General features: G+C 48.8%; 2 long non-coding RNA genes across 4 annotated transcripts; one reads left to right on the forward strand and one right to left on the reverse strand.

Annotated features, from left to right (window-relative positions):
* Nucleotides 1-4,055: 4,055 nt before the first annotated feature.
* Nucleotides 4,056-19,104, reverse strand: LOC105417594 (uncharacterized). Its single transcript, XR_965185.2, has 4 exons — nucleotides 18,445-19,104; nucleotides 16,783-16,899; nucleotides 12,014-12,074; nucleotides 4,056-4,627 (listed from the first exon to the last, which is right to left on the reverse strand). It is a non-coding gene; the product is annotated as an uncharacterized lncRNA (long non-coding RNA).
* Nucleotides 6,823-12,995, forward strand: LOC115252985 (uncharacterized). Of its 3 annotated transcripts, XR_003891283.1 has the most exons (3): nucleotides 6,823-7,214; nucleotides 7,463-7,572; nucleotides 12,764-12,995. It is a non-coding gene; the product is annotated as an uncharacterized lncRNA (long non-coding RNA). The 3 variants fall into 3 exon arrangements; XR_003891282.1 differs by lacking the exon at nucleotides 6,823-7,214 and having other exon boundaries at nucleotides 7,234-7,572; XR_003891281.1 differs by lacking the exons at nucleotides 6,823-7,214; nucleotides 7,463-7,572 and adding an exon at nucleotides 10,941-11,502.
* Nucleotides 19,105-19,669: the final 565 nt, after the last annotated feature.

Here is a 19,669-nt window from a genome sequence, read left to right on the forward strand (position 1 = left end):
TTTATAGCAAAAAGGTCCCTGATGAGGATCCAGAAGGGCCACAATCAAATCTGGGCATTTGGAAGGAATGTTGCACAATTCAGCTTCCCGTCTTCCTGCCATTGAACAATAATGAAGCCAAAATATTCCGGACACAAGCAGGGTCAATTATGGAGGATGACACGAACAGGAACATGGAAATGGACCTGATGTATCCATGTGCCAGCTTTTCCCTCCGTTGTCAGCTCAACTGAGCCATGGGGAGGAATGACTCATGCAGTTTGATGGTATAATCTCTGTTCTTGTACTTGCTATACAAATCACGAAAATCGATATTCTACCAGAAAATTGAGGATATTTTGGGGAAGTGAGGACATTTCAGTTGGTTCTCATAACTTCAAAGGACTGGTTTAGGGGTAAGACGTGGTTTTAAGGTTGAGGTTAGAATTGGGTTTAGGTCAGGGTTAGGAGCTGGGTAAAGCACACAAAGATAGAAATACAAGGATGAGTGTGTGTACCTTGTGGTTCCTCACAAAAGTGTGGCCCTGTGTGTGCGTGGGGGCCCTCAGACCCACGACAGACGTTGCTACCACTTACAAAAACCAACCAGACTGATTGAGGCAGCGAAAGATGGAGCAAACGGATAAATCAAGCCTGAAGAAAGACAAAAGCAGCTGGCCAAAGGGGCCCAAAGTGTCATCGTGCCTCCACTTGGGGTGAAAAGGAAGGTGGGTGGGAAAGAGGAAAGGAAGTCTAGAGCAAAATCTAGAGGAAAGTTCTTTCTTTTCCAAGACAGCTGAGAGTCTTATTATGGGATTAGATTTAACTAGTGCCCCCTCTCGGAATGTGGAACAGAGGGCTGGTGGTTGATGGGTGGAAGCGTTTCCAGGGATGATGTGGGCAGGACGGATGAGGGGTGGGGTACCATTGGTGGTGTTAGCTGGGTCAGGGAGGCAGCACGCGGGAGGGCTTGGCCGCACGCCCAGGGTGGGGTGGGGGGGTGAAGCCGCAGCACTGGGGTCCCTGTGGATCTTTGCCAGCACTGCAATTACTTTTCATTCTAAACAGCTGGCGCATAATGGGTATTCAGGCGCTCGGAGTCCTTTAGACAGGACACGGAGATCCCAATTCAGCCCAGCTCGCGTGCCTCAGTATGACAATGAAGCCAGTATTCACCTGACCGAGGGACGCATGTCAAGGTGTGATGATGCAAGTTCCTGTGGTCCATCCATACAACCTAAAAACGGTTATACAACCTAAAAACGTTCCCTCTTTGATTATCCCATATGACATCATCCCACAGAAAAGGGAATTTTTAAGGGTATAACCAGTGTCAAACGTGGGGCGCCAACATTGGGATTGACGTGTGTGCGTTTGCTTTCCGATGCGAATGCGATGCCTTTGTGGTCATTTAGGCTTTTAGTACCCTTGCAAAGGCGTCTGTCATTGGTTCAGAACAAGCTGCCAAGTCAGCGGACAGAAAACTTTGGGAAGTGTGAAAACAAACTGAAGAAAGTGCACCAGGAGGCGCAAACACAATGCAAGCTCAGACACTGACAGCACGGCATCAAAGCGCAAGGAGAGGCATGGTGTGTGTTTGATCCGCAGTAATGTGCACACAGGCTGGGACCCGCAAGTTGAGTGTGGGGGAATTCTGTGTTTATGAATTCAGTCTGTTTGAAACTCGGTCCAAGTTTGTAATCCACCCACTGTGTGGCGGCTTTGTGCTTTCCCTCAAAGCACTCACACAATGTAAACATGGCATTTTAAAAGGGAGATCTTTTTTTTTTTTCTTTTTTTTTTTTTTTTAAATCTAAAGTCTAAAACAAAGGGAGCACAGGAAATGGACTTCATCTTGAAGGGGAAAACAAACAGAGCAACTGTCACTCAAGCCCGTGTGGCGATGTGGTGTCAGAGGGGATGAGTTGTGGAGCCAGAGGACTCGGCTGCCTACGAGCAGCAACCGGGATCGGCGGCAGGGCGAAAACACGGTGAGCGCGTGTGCGGACGCTAATGTAGCTACGGTGCAGCTGACTTCCTGTGTGTGATAGTGGTGACGATGGATGACCCCATCCTTGGTTCCCCCCTCAACAGGACTCCTCAGAGGACAGGACCCGTAGGGTGTAGGACACGGTGGCAACTGTGTGGGGTATGAGCAGATCAGGTCCTGCTGCTGAATGTGAGAAAAGCTTCATTAACTCGTGCGCACCACCTCGACACAGGAGCAGGGAACAAGGAGACCTGCGTGAGTCACCTTCACACCTGATTAGAGATCAGTTTCTAGTTTGTTGACAGTTGATTTCCGGCGCTCCGTAATCTCTCTCCCATTGGCACATTACAACTGGATTCGCTTCCTAGACGTGCACGGGTGGATCTTTTTTCCCTCTCCCTTTTTTGTTCCACAAATGTTGATCGAGGGAGGGGTTTATTTGACAAACACGCTTGCCAACCGTTAAACAGCACACCTGAGTCACCTGGAGGACTGGAAAAACTCCCTTTAACCCATCAATCAAAAACACTGACAGAAAAAGAGGATGTTATATCATTTGCGCGCTTACCCAAACGATTCCAACCGACAAAATTCCCTTCACATTTGGCAATAAGTCTATGTCTAAATCCACCTTGTGTGATAAATATATGAATGTGTTGGCACCTGGCCACCTTTGTTTGAGAGATTTCTTTGCTGCAAGGTCTATTTTGGGGCAAATAAGCGGCCCAAAATACAGAGGTATAACAAAAAGTTTACACAAAAGTAAAAATACAGAGTATTTTAGTCCTTTTCCAACCTAAAAGTGCAAATAGAAACTTATTGGTTGTTCTTTTCTGTCAACTGCATCTCAGCTTAGCTAAAACTGCCCATTTAACAAATATTCCAATTAGCAGGAAACTATTCCGGTAGTGCCTGTAAAATATGCCTAAAACATCCGTCAACAGTTAAGTAAATGATCTCTTTGAATAAAGAGGGGAGAGGAAAAACCAGTTGATAAAAAAAAAAAAGTTTTGCGGCGTTAAGAATTATATTTCTTTGTTGCGCCTGACGGCAGAATAAATGCCCCTGGTTTTTTTTTTTAGACTACTGGTGGAAGGAAACTATAGACTTTGACGGTTTAAGAATGAAAACAATCATCTGATGACTCGGCCCGGCAGTCAGTGGGCCATCAGAATATCCTGCCTCAGGAGCAAGGAGGAATAACAGCCGTGGAAACACAACTGAGGCTGCAACTTCCTGCGGTTGGAAAAGTTCCTCTGATCAAAAGAATTACTCGTGGCTTTGAGACGACTGCGGGTTGACCTGCAAGCGTGCACTGTATAGCAGAAACCGGTGTCAATCATGGGCTGGATCTTCTCTGGCAGGGTTCCACCCAGTACTTTCCATCAGACCTGCCTCAGTCTTTTGAACCTGAATCTGCCTGAATCTGGTTCTTGGAGAAGATCACATAAATGGACATCTTTAGAAAAGTGGCACTGTCACCTCTTCCAAGCAAAGAGTTTTTCCCCGTGCTTCCTGCCGCCGAGGTCGGACTGCAGCGTGCCTATCAGCAACGCCAAAATCATCAGCTTACGGCTGAATATGATTAGAAGCACACGGCACAAGTCTGCCCGGGAGCATAACCACGACTCTCTGGCTCAGGGGCGGGATTAGACTCTCGTGAGGTGGCTCCCGCCGAGTGTGCGCGCACACGTGCGCGTGTCGAGACAGGCGGGAGGACAAATGCAGACGATCTGCAGACAATTTCCAAAGGTTTTTCATTATTCTGTAATTGGTTCTACACTACACTTACTCTTGAATACAATAGAGCATAAATCAGCTTACACTGCATCATATTTGGCCCTTCCGATAATTAAAAGGATGACTCACCACCTCGTTTGTTTTAAACAGCAACAAAGTGTGACGGTCCCCAACAGCAAAGCAAAATGATGCGAAGCTGTAACCACAAATCCGACCAAAACCACAATTGGATCAATATTTCTGTCTTAACTCAATAAAGAGCCGGGACTGACAATGAAGATTGAATTACCAACAGGATGTTTAATTCAACTGAGGACACGACTGACATGTAAGGTCAAGGGCATTGGTGGAGTTGACAGCTGCTCCTTTTCACACCGCTCCTCCGTGACCTTGGAAGTCAAACACGCTCCGCATCCAAAACAAAGACCTTTTGCACTTTAAAGAGCCGGCGCGAGACAAACAAAGGAAGGATAGCGAAACATTTGCCCGTGCACCGTCATCCACCACGCGGTCAGTAAGGTCCAGCTCGCCACTGGCTTTCGGCGTATGGGGACGTTTATGTCACTTGAGACCCTGAGCGGGGGCGGTTGCCATGACGTACAGTGCTAATCTGAGGGGTTATTCAATCCCTTGGAGTTTACGACCGGCCAGACTTTGATGTCGTATATCGTTATGGCAGCTACGCACATTCCGTGTTCAAGAGACGTGATTGGATTGCGCGGAACACATCTGCGCGTTTGCCAGGTGGGAGGAATAGCTTGTCGCCCTCATTTCTGTCCGGATATTTTTTTACTCCGCCCTTTTCTACGATAGGGGGCTCTCGTCACAGGTTCAGCGTTGGCCCCATCGGATGATGCCCCAGCTGTCATGACGAGCACTTCCTGCGTCTCCCTCTGGGGTCTTTTCCTCTAAATGCTCCTGGTGACACAGAAACATGGAAACTCATTTCCATACCGACCCCCTGGGTATTGTAATTAAATTTCATAATCACTTCAGGGGTCCCGAGTCGACCAAAACAATAGGAAAGTAGGCTTCTGTGTGTGGGGGGGGGGGGTAGTGTGGGTGGGTGATCACATGCCCCTTTTCCTCCGTGACTTTCTCTTTCTTAAAAAATTACGACCACTTCCCTTTCCTCTCATCCTTTTCAGCTCTTTTTACCCCACTTGCTTTCTTTTGCTTTCTCCGTCCCATAAAAATCATTGACCTTGGGGAGTTCCACCACTTCACCATATCCCTGGTGTTTTATTGCACCCCATTGTGCGTACACCCGGTGGGTCAAAGGTCACCACACTAGGGTCACGCTGCAGTGAAAGTCCCCAGACAGCTCACTTTAGCGCTTTTTATTTGGGATCCTTCAGCTTTTATGGGACTAATGCCTGAAAACGATATGTATCACTTTGGAACCAAATGGTTTTATTTATTATTATTATTTATTTAGGTATTTATTATTCATTGCCATTATAGCACCAGAAATTTACCAGAACTTCCAGCACATAAAAACGATATATGAGCAGAAACATTTAATATGAGTTAAATATCCTGCAAGTTCAAATCTTGGAAGGAGAATCTCAATCACATGGACACTCTTCAATGCTCTTCTAGCAAAGCAGATCAAAATGTCGGATGGAATTCAAAGTTCCAGTTGAAGCCCTGAAGTGTGTAAATACTGGACGGATGTGAAAAAGATGACGGTGATGAGAAGGAACATGTGTGCTCACCGAGGATGTAAATAAATTCTATCGCTAACCGGCCTGAATCCCCCATGATGATGTGCAGCTGGCGGCGCAGAGGTGCCAGCGAGGGGAAGCTCTGGCACAGTTGGGGCTCAACTAGATTTCCCAGTACTGAAGTAGAAAGCAACAGGGAAGTGATATAATCCTCCCCTGGACATGGGCCAACATCTTCTATCCCACTAACAATACCTCCAACACCTTTCCTGACTGTGCAGCGTGCGTGTGCACATTGTCTGTGTCTTCCTCTCGTGCCTGCCTTTGTTACAAAGACAAGGATCATATGGTTATATAAGAGAGATGAGGTATCATTTGGGGAGCAGAGAGCGATTCAAGGGGGGGCATCCCCCAAGGGATTGGGCAGCATTCCAGCCCTTTTCCTCACATTTACCCCCACTCTCTCTCTCTCTCTCAGCTACACGTGCACGCACACACGGTTCAGCACACGACAGGTGTTGACTTAAGAGCCCTTCTCCTTCCTGCTTACACGTTCAATTATGGCACCTTTACACCCGTCGCAGCCCCCATCCTTCCCCATCCTACCGAATGCCTAAAACAGATACCTGAAAATGATATCGCATCATCGCCCGGCATGAACATCTGCCACCACATGTTGGTGGCCTGATGAAATGTAGACAGTTTCTATAACAGAACACTATTCCTGTCTTTCTTCCCCCTGTTTTCCTCCTCACCTCATCCATCTTTGTATCTGCCTGTCTGATTTTTCTATATTTGTCCCGCTCTTTGTCTCCTCTTCCCGGTCCGTTTTATATAACCGCTTCCTAAATCCCACAAGGTCCCAGAGCATCCTATTGTTTCTCTCGCCATATATACATCCACCCTGCTTTAAATGTGCCCTCCCCTCCTTTTTTTTGCTTCCTGTTTTCCACACTCTCTCTGTCTGTCTTCACCTCCCTTTCTCTATCGCTTGTGTCTACTGGTACAAGCCGGTCCCAGAGAGGGAGAGCGTTGCAGACTCCAGGCGGTTGGTGTTCCTGGCAGCCTTTACAAGCAGACACACAGTCAACGAGGACAAAGCGTCTGGGTTGAGATGAGGGGAAAACGCATGACTGGGCTGCCACCGTGAGGGGAGCGCAGGTATAACTACAGGAAGGGTCACCGAGTGGAGACGGCGAGGATGATGAAATACTGGCTGCTTTTCAGTAAACCCAGCCGAGGCTGGGTGGGCGGGGGATGAGCGGCGGTGAGCTCATTGCTGCTGCTTACTAGCTCACGGCCACAACAGCTATTATGCAAGAGAAGGGGGGGGGGGGGGGGCGGTGGGAGAGAAAGAGGGGAGCGGTGTAAACAACAGGAGGTTTCGGTGCGGATGGTGCGCCCGGCGAGACGATGCCCAGAACGTCTTCAGTGTCAGCGCCTTAAATGCTTCAGTGTCAGCGCCTTAAATGCTTCCCAAGCAGAGATGCGGGCTCAGATTTTCAGGGCTCTTTTGTCTCCGAAAGTAAATTTGTTGCGATGGCGTTTGAGAGATTTTCCTGTCGTTAACCGTTACCAAGACAAATAGAGACGTCCTGAGGCACGGCAGGACCTTTAACAGATAAATGGTTTTAATTCATCTCTTTCAACGCAGCTGCAAGATGCTGGGACCCATGAAATATGACAATATTCAACTTCAATGGATATGCAAATCATCAACAGCAAGGCAAATTCATGCAAATCCGCGCCGTTTCTTCATATTGGGAACGTGTCAGACGGGGGACAGGTCCTCGCTCGCAAAAAGGAGTCTCATGAAAACACAAGGTGGCAGAGAAAGGGTAGAGTGAGATATTCTATTTTTACAGAGGGAGTTTGTCCTCGCAGACCTTGAAAACAACACGCATGCTTTAATGTGTCCTTTAAAGTGGAAAATCAAGAACTTCAGCTGTACACAAAAGGAACCAACTCTCCATTCCTGTCACGGGAAGGCAATTTTAAATGTGATGCAGGAGAACATGCGGCCGCTCCGAGACAAAAGCGGCACCGGCTCTGGGGTCACTTGTCTTTGTTTGTGCTTACTCTTCAGTTCTGCAGCCCTCCCTGGGCACCTACCCGCTGCCACACTAGACTGAGCAGAGGTGACCTTCAGGATGCAGGTAAAGGCACGAGCAGACACTCCTTCCTTCCTCTTCTAAGGTACGCCTCACTGTCATCTTTTTTTTTTGGAGGGGGGGGGTAATATTTGAAACGCTGGAGTCGGTTCATTTGCAGCTTTCAAATCCTGTTTCCTCTCACTTTGGTGCCATGTCGGCTTTCTGTTCGTTTGTGTCGGTACCTTCCTGGCGTCCTTTCCATTCAATCATTGCACAGCCCATCGACAGCATGGGAAAATCAACGATGAATCTAAACCTCAAAGCGCCATCAATTAGAAGACAATCGAGGGCCCGGGGGAACAAAAGGCTGAAGACAAAAACAGGAGAAACATTTTTCTTTTCACAGCAATCTAAAGAGACAGTTTAGACGTAGAGTTTTAGGGAATTGAGGCCGACAGGCTTTTTTCTGGAGCCCAGTGGGGTACTTATAATTTGGTGGGTAGGATAAGGGAGGGAGGGGGGTTGTAAAACAATGGCATTGTCTTTGTTGTACTTGAAGCCTCCGCCACAGCTTGAAGATTTTTAGTAGAAATTTGCTTTGAGTGAGAAGAAAAATGGGGGGTTTGAAGGGAGCGGCGCGTTAATTCCACCGTGGGGATCACATGCCCTTATCAGTCCCCAATAACAACTCTATCAGCGGGTTACATAACTGGGGTCTGCTCCCGAAGCAGACGGTTAACCCTCTGCAAAGTCTGCAAGATTAAGCGGGAGGGGGCGAAAATTATGGAGGTTATGAAAATCCTTCAGCGTTCATTTTAATGCCTCAGTGGTTTCACGGGATCAGAATGTTACGGACCAGACGGCGTCAGGCCGTCTCTCCCGCCTTGCTGCCATTTTCTCAGTCGTTTCCACCACTGTAGCGAGACGGAAACTATTGATTATGCCTGGTTTTGATCAATAGCAGACAAACAATCGTCTCAGTGCGGCACTGATAAAGCGAGGCCTTAATCCGACATTGCTGGGAAAAGCTCACATAAAATCTAACATTCACACGACATCAATAATTGACAGTTCGTCCACATGATCCCACCAGATTTATTCAACTTGACAGAGGTAATGACAGCAGCAAGGGAACAAAGCCTCCAAAACTGGGAGAGATGGAGAGGGCAAGAGAAATAAAAAGTAGACACAGCTAATGCAGCAGGACAGTAGCTTTGTGCTCGTCATTGTGTTGTCCACCCTGTGATAGCTTCCCTCGGGCCCCTCTGCCCTTCATCGGCTGTAATTTGCTGTTGTCATGTTGGGTTTATATCAAAGATGTTCTACAGGCCACGATATTTGAAAAGAATTGTGCAGCTTCCCTGTGCTGTCCTGTGGCTCATGGTCAGAGCCCCAGCAGTGGGGCTTCAAAGGTTGAAGTATCCTGGGGTGACAGCTCTCAGATCAGGAAGGGCAGCGTGTTTGGGGTCCTGGAGACGCCAAAAAGGTTCTCAAGCCAGGGCCCCGTGGTAAAGACAGCTGTGAGGGGGGTGCCTGAAGACAAGAGGTGGAGGGCCAGAGGAGAGGAAGCACATTTTTGGTTGAAGGGTGTATTGTCACCACCCATCATCTCTCATTGCCCCGTTGAGAGTTGAGGGGGCTCGACTCGACATTTTTCTTTTCAATTGCCTTCCTCCCTTCTCCTATATCACAGGAAAACCTCAGAGATGCATGAGAATCTGCGCTGGGCTTCTTTAAAGACTGTGGCCGTGTCCTTTATCTCACTCTCCCACAGACAAGAGCCAAGCCTGCACTCCTCCACGGGGGCCATTAAGTTCAAATTAGGATTTTCATCAGTCCCTAAGCACTACAAGCTCATTATTGACAGCCCCGTGCAGACAGCGCGATCGATTCACTGCCCTTCCTTTGGCTCTGAGATTCCATTTTCAACAGCCGCCACTGATATTTCCACGACAACGGACACACACCACCCTGGTACTGACACTTCCCAAAGGAGTATACACAGCAGGCCACAGGATCATCATCATTAGTGCACTGGACAGCAAAGAGAAGACACCATATCAATCAAGCAACTGCCAGGAGAGACAGCAACAGGGGTGGCATGCAGGTGTCAGGGGCATAGGGACCAAGGCGGTAGTGGCAAGATTTAAAAATAAAATAAAAAAGCCAAAGACGCATGACACCGGCAATGAAGCAGCAGACTGCGGAGCAAAAGCACAAAGACAGTAGCAGAGGGAAAGAGCCAGACAAACAAAGAGAGATGAGCCACCAGCAATGCAGGCTACAGAAGAAAAAATATGTCTGGCCACCACTCCCCGAGCAGAGCGCGCCAGGCTATTACAGTAATGAGTGCAACCGCAAGACTGACGTCATTTATCTGTCGTATTATAGCATGTATAGGACAAAGAGAGCAGGAAATTACAGGCAGAGAGGGATGAGGAGAGGAATGATGGAGTAAGGGGGTGTGACAAGGAAGTGTGAAAGAGAATTGGAAAAAAAAGGTACAAGACAAAGGAAGCGATAATAGGAAATTAATGTGGGAGGGCTTCTCCCACATTCACCTTGCCTGGCATTGTCACAGCACCAGGAAGAAGGAAAAAAACATATAAAACAGCCCCCACCAATATTTAATTCCTCTCCACAGTTGGGTTCACAAAGACAATGGTCGACTTATTGCACACGTATGCGCGGCCGTCACTCCGGCTGGCCCGATTAGGATAATGGACGTGGCAACAAAAGGAGGGCACCGATTATCTACATCTTTATTGCTAATTGGCTGGAGATGACTACCACATGCTAATCCGATGCACAATGATTCCCAATCAGGGAGCGCATTTCGAACGGAGCCTCGGCACTGGAGCCTGGTGCTGAACTTATGTGGTAATCGAGCTTCTGTGTCCATTTTTGGAAGCTAATTGAGGCACAGTCCCGCCAATCCGAGTGCTGGGACACTGTCCGGTACAACCTGTTTATTTGCTGGCCACTGAGCAAATCTGCCCAACCTCATGCAACACTTACTAACAAAACTTGGCAAAATAGTTTGTCTGATGTGAAGAAAAACGGTTACTAAATGAAAAATGCTTCAGTATCTTCCCACTATTTTGACTTGACTAAAAGCTCATCGATATGGAACACACGTAGGCAGTTCATGAGGAGACTGGAACCACAAGTTAAGGAATGGTGGGATATCGCTGATTCCACACCCCAGTACACAGAGAGCCTCTTTATTTTAGCCAAGCATGGCAGGAGGGGACCTGAGCAGCTATGAAACAGGGGGCCTCTTCAGCGCGACCACCCCAAAGACAACCCGCTGTCGGGCCGACGCTGTGAAAGTTGCAGAGGAATTTGCCATGATGGCGGAAACAGCCTCTCCTCTGGTGGGCTTTCAGAAAGAAATATGCAAAACTTTACCTTTCGGTGCTCAAAAAGTTCTTCTCCGTCCAGGCGAAGGAAACCCTTTCAACACATTCCTGCTATTGTCTTTATTCCCTATTACATGTGGAGCCTGTCATCATGTATCTTTCTGTTTCAGAAAAAGATCATTTCTACCTGAAGCCAAATGTTTATGGATGAACACAACCCGCTGCTTCCGAGATGCCTTATTTCCCAATGGGAGGGGGGACTGTCCTGTAACATGTACCTAGATTTCAAAACCAGCAGTTTGGGGGCCTTGGTATGGACCCTAATAGGACTCTACACATCACTGCTATATTCCTTTGTTGAGATTCCAAGAACACGTCACGTGGCAAAAAGGAAATCAAAGGAGCCGTTAGAACACGGAGTCACCCTCATCAGACTACAGACTGGGGTAGAAGCCAAGACAGGCCTGTGCTTGATCAGCAGGCCCCCTTCAGCAGGCGTCCCACCAGATCCAACTTGGTTGTGCATTCGTAACCAACTTGATCTACTGTACCTGCAGGCGGAACCATTCCGTGGTGCAGATTGTGATCAGACAGGAATGTCTGTGAAGGCTCTGAACTCTGGTGACCTGGCAGCGCAGGATCAAACGGCGCGCGTCCGTCTATACGTCCAGGTATTTCCGGAGTGCACCTCGGGCCCGTTTTACAGCGAACATTCAGATCACATTTCATACAGAAAATAAGTGAATTTGAGTACATAAGCCACGTGCGCTGCATGTTTGTGGGCGCGCACGTCTTTCTGCATGCGCCGGCCGCACACACGCAGGGACGCCGCCAACATGTGTTTCTGATGAGTCAATATAGATCTGCATTTCAAATAAAGATAATGGGAAGCAGAACAAGAGTGAATGAAAGGGAGCAGGGCCTGAAGTATGGTATCTATGGGTGGGGGGGGGGGGCATTCCTGAGGGCTGATGTTGGAGGAGAATTAAAAAATATCTCCGGCTGCTTGGAGGGGGTACACGGAGGTTGACACACACTGCTCAGTCAGGGCACTTGCTGCTGATCCAGTAAGCGCTCACTCACGGCCAATTATGCTTCCTGTGATGTGTGTTCAACCCGTTCTACACGACCCCCCCCCCCCCCCCTTCACACACACACACACACACACACCACCCAGCCTACCTGCCTTTAGCCCTCGAGCAACGTCAGCCGGAGAAAGTCGTCAAAGGCGCTGGGATCCAACCTGCAATCAAAAGCTGGCTGTCACACACTCAGGTAATGATTAATGGCTCGTATCCACTGACCCAGAGAAGAAAGGGGAGCAGAGAGCAGATGGGAGTTTTCAACTCATTACAAAAGCATAGTAACATGTGTCGAGAAGGCCTGGCACCTCCGTGTGTTCATGTGGCCCCAGCAACTGGCACCGGCGGGGCAATTACAGCGCTGAGAGATGAAAGCCTCTCTCCATTAGAAACGTTAGGTTGTCAAGGTTTTCCTCACTTCCAGGAAAATTAACAAATTAGATACAAGAGGTCCGCTGTTCACCTGTATCACACCCTCTCATCCTGAAGCCCTCCCCTCTTTCCCAAACACAGCCGGGCGCCAGTGGCGTTCCGTGGTGGAAACCAAACACTGGCCAGTTTTGACTGGACGTGATCTGTGCTTCCGGTTGGAATGCTGCCAGAGGGGGATTCATGGTTCTCACCCAGAGGAGGACGTTTACAGGAAAAGGCTCTTGGCTGGAGCTCTCCTTTTTCATATCCAAAACACAGGGACGTAGTCACGGCTGCATCGGGGCAAAGTCTTCCCCAGGTGCAGGTCTGGGGGCACAGAGAGACACCTTGATGAGCTCCCTCACTCGCCAAGCAGATCTTGTTTATGGCCACTCCCCCTAATTCTAATTTCTAACCATTTTCCATCCTTTCCACTCAGTGAAGGCTGGATAATAATGAGGACCGTCAGCATTGCCGTGGAGTTTGCGCAGCACATCCGTCAGTCTGCCCCGTCAGCAGCACTAATTGACTTCCTGTGGAAGGAAGGCACAGATCCACCACGTCTCCTTTTGCCCTCATCCAGCAAAAGTCAGCGTTCCACTCGGCTGTTCTGTTGTAGCCATTTGATTCTGTGCATCGGAGAGGTAACACAATAAATATGTTTGTCATAACCTGCCCCAGTTCTTCATCTTGGTTGTATTTTGTGTGTCTTGCTTGAACTGTTGCCCTCAATGCAACAACAACGCTGCCCCCCCATCCCCAAGACTTCCGATGGTACAAAACGAAAACCAGATCAATGCCAAGAGCCCATTCATTCTACCATGTGCATATTTCTGCACATATGTGCACTTACAAATATGTAGAGTGCACACATGTGTTGCAGCATGCCTCCCCTGGGAGTTTGTATAGTAGCCATAATGTTCTAATGCACCCCCCCCCCACCAGAAAACACACACACACACACATTGGAACCATATGAATTAAAAAACATTCCTCAGACACTTTGATCGTCCGCAACAGGAAGATAGAGGAGCTCCTTCCGCAGATCGATCAAAGAGGAAGATGAACACTCAGTAAAGTGGGGGTGGGGGGGGTGGGGGGGGGGGGGGGGGGGTAATGATATATTATTTGTTCTGGATTGTTTGTGCTCCCTGGTTTGTTTTGGTGGCACAGAGCGTGGCGCACTCCAGATCTGGGGAAAGAGAAGATGCGAGAAGGTCCGTAGAGAGTGAAGCTGCAGGAAAAGGCAGACAGGGAGTGGAGGCAGTGAGCCAGAGTGAGCGGCCTCCAGGGACAACAGCTGAGGTGAACCCATCGATCCGAGTCAGGTTTCACCTCCTCAGCAGTGACGGCGGCGCTCTGCCATGGAACTGAGCCCTGCATCCCGTCTGGACACGCTGACCTCGACCCTATACTGCGTCTGTCGCCTCAGTTTGTGAGACAGTCACAGGAAAACAGAACTGAAATGTGTCTGCAATCCTTCGAGCCGATTTGTAAGCATCCTGTGGAAAAAAAACCCAACAAAAAACTGCTGTAAGCTCGACATGGCATGAAGACTCCCTCCAGTTTAACACGTCCCTACTTCTCATCGCCAGGAGCCTGAAAGAACCAGATCCACTCGTGAGTGTTGGGGCTCTGACGGAGGACAGGGCACCTCTCAAAGGCCTCCACTGTCATCCAAGATGAGTGAGCCTTGTGACAGATGACCGAGCATGTGGCATCCCGCTGACCCCTGACCCGGAAACCTTTCTCCCATCAGTCCCTGCTGGGGCTAACTGGGGTGGTTCCACTGGCCACTGGGGTTCCTTTGTGTGCGTGGGCTATCCCATCAGAAGAGGTCAGGCAGGGGTGAGCCCAGGAACAGGCGAACTTTGACCCGCCCGCTACAGGCCGTAGGTTGTAGTATTCGGGCAGAGTGTGCCGGAGCTGATAAGATTGAGACTTGGAGGCAGATGACAGATAAGACTGATACAATAGTTTGCAGTTACAAGTCAGCATATGAAAACAGACCACACAAAGACAATGGATATGAAGCGATAGTGTGATCTGAAGCTGATTAGAAAGAAATGTCTTAGCTCGTGTCCCTCGGCGGCCATGCTAACAACTGTAGTTTACAATTCCTTACATATGGAGCAGGGCCAGAGCTTGGATAATTGACTCCATTCATCAATGGCAATGCTTTCTTTGGCTCAATCCTATTTTAATGGCTGTTATTTTGTTTGTTTATCGTTAGAGTACATGTGATTTTGGCGATAGCAAATCTTAACCGCTAAATTGTAGTTTCAAGCTGAAAATCACGACAGTCCCAGTTGCCCAAATTAAAAATCTCTTTAAAATTGCCTTTATGGACTTTCTCAAAAAATAACATGAATTATTAATTGGGAGATACAAGTAGATTTTGTTTTTCCTCTCCGATTCAGAGAGCTGCCAGGGAAAAGATGTCGTTTGTAACTGAAAACTCCAGAAAACCTCAAAGGGCTTTTAGAGTAAAACCAAAAGGAACATTTCTTTGAATTTTCTAGACCAAACTCCTGCTTAATTGAGCTCTATGGAAGGTTTACAGTATTACAAGTAAAACAAATTTCACTGCAAATGGAGAAACAGCAACGAAAGGAAAATACTTGCAATTCGGCAAAAGTGTCAGTCAGAGCGAGCAGTTAGACTCAGAGCTGGATATTGAAAGTGAAGTATTTACAGTACCATAAGTGCTCAATACAAAATGGACAACTTTTTTGGCCAGTCTATTCCGGAAGAGCCATGGAGCCAACTGAGGACTTTATCCTGGACCCAGTCCAAAACCTTTTCAGCAGCCTGACCACCCAGAGGGCCAGACAGCACCAGTTACACTGAGCCCGCCTCAGCCAGCATCAGGCTGAGCGACCCGACCAGAGGATCGGGCATTTAACCCAGACCAAACACGCCACTGCCATCTCCATGAACGGTAAGAGCTGGGTACTGAAACAGGAAGAGATAGTCTCCCCATTTCTGATGGCATTTTTTGCTACTTTCACACAGAAAAACACACTCAAATTCTGTGTGTGTGTGTGTGTGTGTGTGTGTGTGTGATCCAACACGCAGCTTCCCTGTGTCAAGAGCTCCGTGTACACCAGTTGAATGAACATCACCCCGGTCTCAGGTCAGATGTTAAGGGGGTTACAGTAGAACTTGGTGTTTGGAGGATCATTTTCCCAGGTTTGTTTTTGCCATACGGCTCATGTGCAATAAAAACACCAGCGGACATCACAGCGCACGCACACTTTGCAAGGTAAACACACACACTCACACACTTGTGATGGACAAGGCCATTCCTCGGGCCCTCGTGGTTAATGTCCCTTCAAGGAATCACAGGCCCTCCACACCATCTGACCCTTCACGCGGTTCTACCCATCAAAGGTAGGGCCTGCGAGGGCCAGGGTGATGGCGGGCGCTATAGCCCAGGGCGTGGAGGGGAAATAACGTGTGAAGTGCAATCTGCAGGGTGTGTCTGCCAAGTGAGATCAAGCCTTTCCGTGCACAATGAAAGTATGTCGTCCAGCTACGGGAAATATCTCCCCCCCCCCCCAAGTACTTGACACACTGACTAAGTCACAGAATGTATGCAGAGTAGAGGAGCCTATAAAAAGCCTCAGAATAGAATCAGAATCCCCCCCCCATAGCAGCGAGAGCAGAGTCGTGCGCTGCAGCCCGACGATAACGGAACGGCGCTGTCAGCCGGGGGACGGATTCAGGCCTGTGCTAAAAATAGCTCCCGACACAGCGCCACTCTCAACGCCGACTGAGAATCTCTCATCACACTTCCACACACAGGGACGGCTCAGGCGGGCGCGCACGCCTCGCTCGGCACGTAGTTTGAACAGTAACCTGATCGAGCCGCCGCAGAAACCAGAGGCAATCAGGAATCAAAGCGAACCCAGCCTGTGCATGCGTGCATGTGCCGCAGACATGTGAGCGTGTGCACGGGGACCAGGGTGAGGTAGTCAGAGATAAATGGAAGCAGAGTTTGTGGGGGCGGGGGACCACTTTTCCCTTCATAAAGCGAGGAGCACATGCCTCTGATGTGCCCCACCGGAGGAGGAAGGAGAGGCTTTTTCGTCAGCAACGAGGAGATCTGTCTCTTCTCCTTTAGCTCCTCGGAGAGGGCGAGAGGAGTCAAAGGAGGGGGGGGGGGGGGGCCGGATAAAAGATGTGTTTGCTCAGTACCACAGGCTGACACGTCTCTCTTATCTCCTGCCCAGGAAAACCACATGCCCCGAGTCTACGAGGGGAGCAATGGGGAGCTAGATGAGGTGCAAGTGTGTGAAAGGGGGTAAGATTTAAAAGTGCCCTTGAATCAGAGGAGCGTTGATGCCATGCATCCTGCAGGATGACAGTTATTCAGGGTGAGAGAGAGAGATGGAGGTGGGAAAAGGTAAATGACTGGCCACTGCCCCCCCCCCCCCCACACACACACACACACACCTGGAGTGGCGAGGACACGCACCGCAGCGCCGCCATCGAACAGCCTCACACAGCAGCAAACCGGGAGTCATCAGGAGTGACGGGAAAAGGCCAATGCGTTTGATCTGGATTCCCTGCCTGGAAACAAAAGTGGACACAAATTGTCAAATGTCAAACAACATTTAGGTTGGTTGGGGGGGGGGGCTCAGTTTGATTAGTTTTGTGTTACCGGACGGAGCCCAAAGCCCACCAAGGCACTGCCATTGACTCGGTGGATGGATTTGTGAAGTTGAACGCTGAGTTTAACGCACACATTAGTCTCCCGACTGGTGACCGGGGCAGCGCGAGTGTGTGCGTTTGTGACTGGTCCCACATGTTCAACTCCTGCTGAACCATGCAGCCAATTCCCCTGTTTATTGACTGGAAGCCGATACCTTTAAGGGCTTCATTCATACTACATTGCGTGAGGTAAATTCAATAGCCAGGCATGGCGGTGTGTGCGTTGCCCTTCAGAACCCTAAGCTAACCTTTTTGGGGGGGTTTTAACACATTGGATGTCTGCTGCTGCTTGTGTTCTCTTCTACAGAAGCTGTTCTGTTCTCTACTCATCTGGTGCTCTGCATCATTTCAGAACAAAGAGGCAAATAAAAGAAAAGTATACAGGCCCAGAAGCCCACTGATCTTATAGAATTAAGTTTCACATAGCAGTAAACATACACTTCCATGACATAAATATGCACCAGTCCACATATGCTGCTCCGAGGAACAGACCCAAGTGTTGGCATGTGTGTGATCTAGCGTCTGCAGCTCGTGGTGTGGATTTACAGCAAGGCTCACAACTTTACTTCCGACCCATCTTGCACGCCCCCACACACACACACACACACACACACACTGGTTTAGGGAAGGTGCACTCTTTATCACTGTGACATTTTCATTTCACACGCAGCCTAAGAAGCCATGCATTTACACGCGTGTTTCCTGTGCCCCCGCTCTGAAGCACAACACCGGCCACTTAGCGTTTAGCGACTGCAGATCAACCCCATGTTCTTCCACTTCCACCTTTTCCTGGGAAAGCTCATTACTTATCTTTGATTTATGCTGCAGGGATTATGAAGGAACCGCAGAGCGTTCCAGAGGAACAAAGGCAGCGTGGGCTTTGCTGCTGGTTTATGATGCAGGCTAAGGAACGCTTGTATCCGGAGTATTGACAACCGCCATATGCAGATTCCAGAGGTGACAGTTTTCTCCTCCTGCATTTGCCTGAGATTTTAGGGCATCTAAAACTAATCATACTAACGGTGTAGGAAATATCTCCTGACCTTTATTTATGACCTCTCCCAATGCAAGACTCATTTAGGACAGGTAAAGGGAAAAACCTGTTTGTGTGACCAAGCAAAGAAGGCTGGAGTGGGTCATTCTGCCAACACTTTTAATGTATTTAAAGGGCAAATGCCTTTGCAACAGGGCAGTTTCCAGAAAATTATTCAAGGCAATTATGGGCAGAGAGGCCCGAGTCATTCCAAAGACTAAAGAGCTTGTTTCGTTGAAGCAGGTCTCCATGTGAGCCTTCGGGCACAGATGGAGGAGATACACTGTAGCTTTGACTTAAGGTATCTGTCAGACATTAAAGGGGAGTCCATGAAAAAGCACGGCGCACTTGTGCTCGTCTCCACGTCTCACCTCCGCCTAATGTGGACCAGATGTGGCCGATGATCGTTTGCCTCCTCCCTTTCATTTCGCTACCGACGGATGGCGACCCGGGCCGTCGTGGACGCCCGAGGTGGCGGGTCGGGCCTGCAGCCTTCTCTCTTCACACGGCTCCATTGTTTCAACCACGATGATTGATCACGCACGCTCAGGCGGACATGCTGTGCTGAGCACGGCCAGTCACCCCCATAAATGTAGGGGCGCTCCGGCCCGGCCACAGAGAACACTTTGTACCTTGGATACACGGGTCATTGTCCGCAGAGGAGCCCTGCTCGGCGGGGAAACCCGCTGGTAGACTCGGTACGGCTGTTTTGACAACCTCACTTTGGTTTCCCAAAAGCGCACGTGTGTCTCATTTCCTATTTCGGACCCTGGTCTGGTGACGGGGATTCCACCGGGTTACTATAATAGATCGCTGTCTTGTTTTGATCAGTTATTCTAATTTTTAAAAAAAGTGGGGAGGTATAAATTGAGATCCGATTAAAATTATACTATTTTCAAACACGTTGGTGTTAGAAACGAATAGGGAAGCTGTTTACTTGATTAATTACTTGCCCAAACTTAAACCCTTCACCCTCCGAGTGGTCTATACTGCCGCCTACAGGCCTCCTGGAATACTGCAGCGTGTGGCCAAACTAAAAGCGAAATTTACTTTTATAATGGATCAATTAAATCAGTATTCCATTATAAATAAATAAATGAAGCCAAGATTCATTTTTGATCTAAATAAATCATTTATACAGTGATCAGTTAACTGTGTTGTAAAATCTGTTTGAGAGATAGGATGATGAAGGAAACTTAAAGAACTGACAACCAGCTGTCTAGACAATGAGGAGATGGAACCAGGTCAATCAAGAGAGCTGTCAAAGCAGCTTTTCAGCTGCCCCACAGGAAGCTGGACGGCCGTGTCACCGATGGAGACTCTTCAATCTGGCAGACATACTGACGTGCAGAGCAGGGCGAGAGCCCTGGCACTGGGAGTGGAGGCGGCATCCTGGGGAAGAAGTGGCTGGCACCAGGAACAGGCTGGTCTCTGCAGTGGCACAGAGAGGGAGAGAGATCTCACACACACTCACACACTCTAAATGCCCCAATCCTGTTGAGGAGCAAACGGAGGCTGGCAGGGAGCGCCGCTCCTGAAAAGCTGCCGTTGTCTGGAGATGGCTTTCATGTGAATGGAAGCTTTAATAGGCGTTGT

Source organism: Takifugu rubripes, chromosome 16 (genome assembly GCF_901000725.2).
Source record: "Takifugu rubripes chromosome 16, fTakRub1.2, whole genome shotgun sequence".
In the NCBI taxonomy this organism is placed as follows: Eukaryota; Metazoa; Chordata; class Actinopteri; order Tetraodontiformes; family Tetraodontidae; genus Takifugu; species Takifugu rubripes.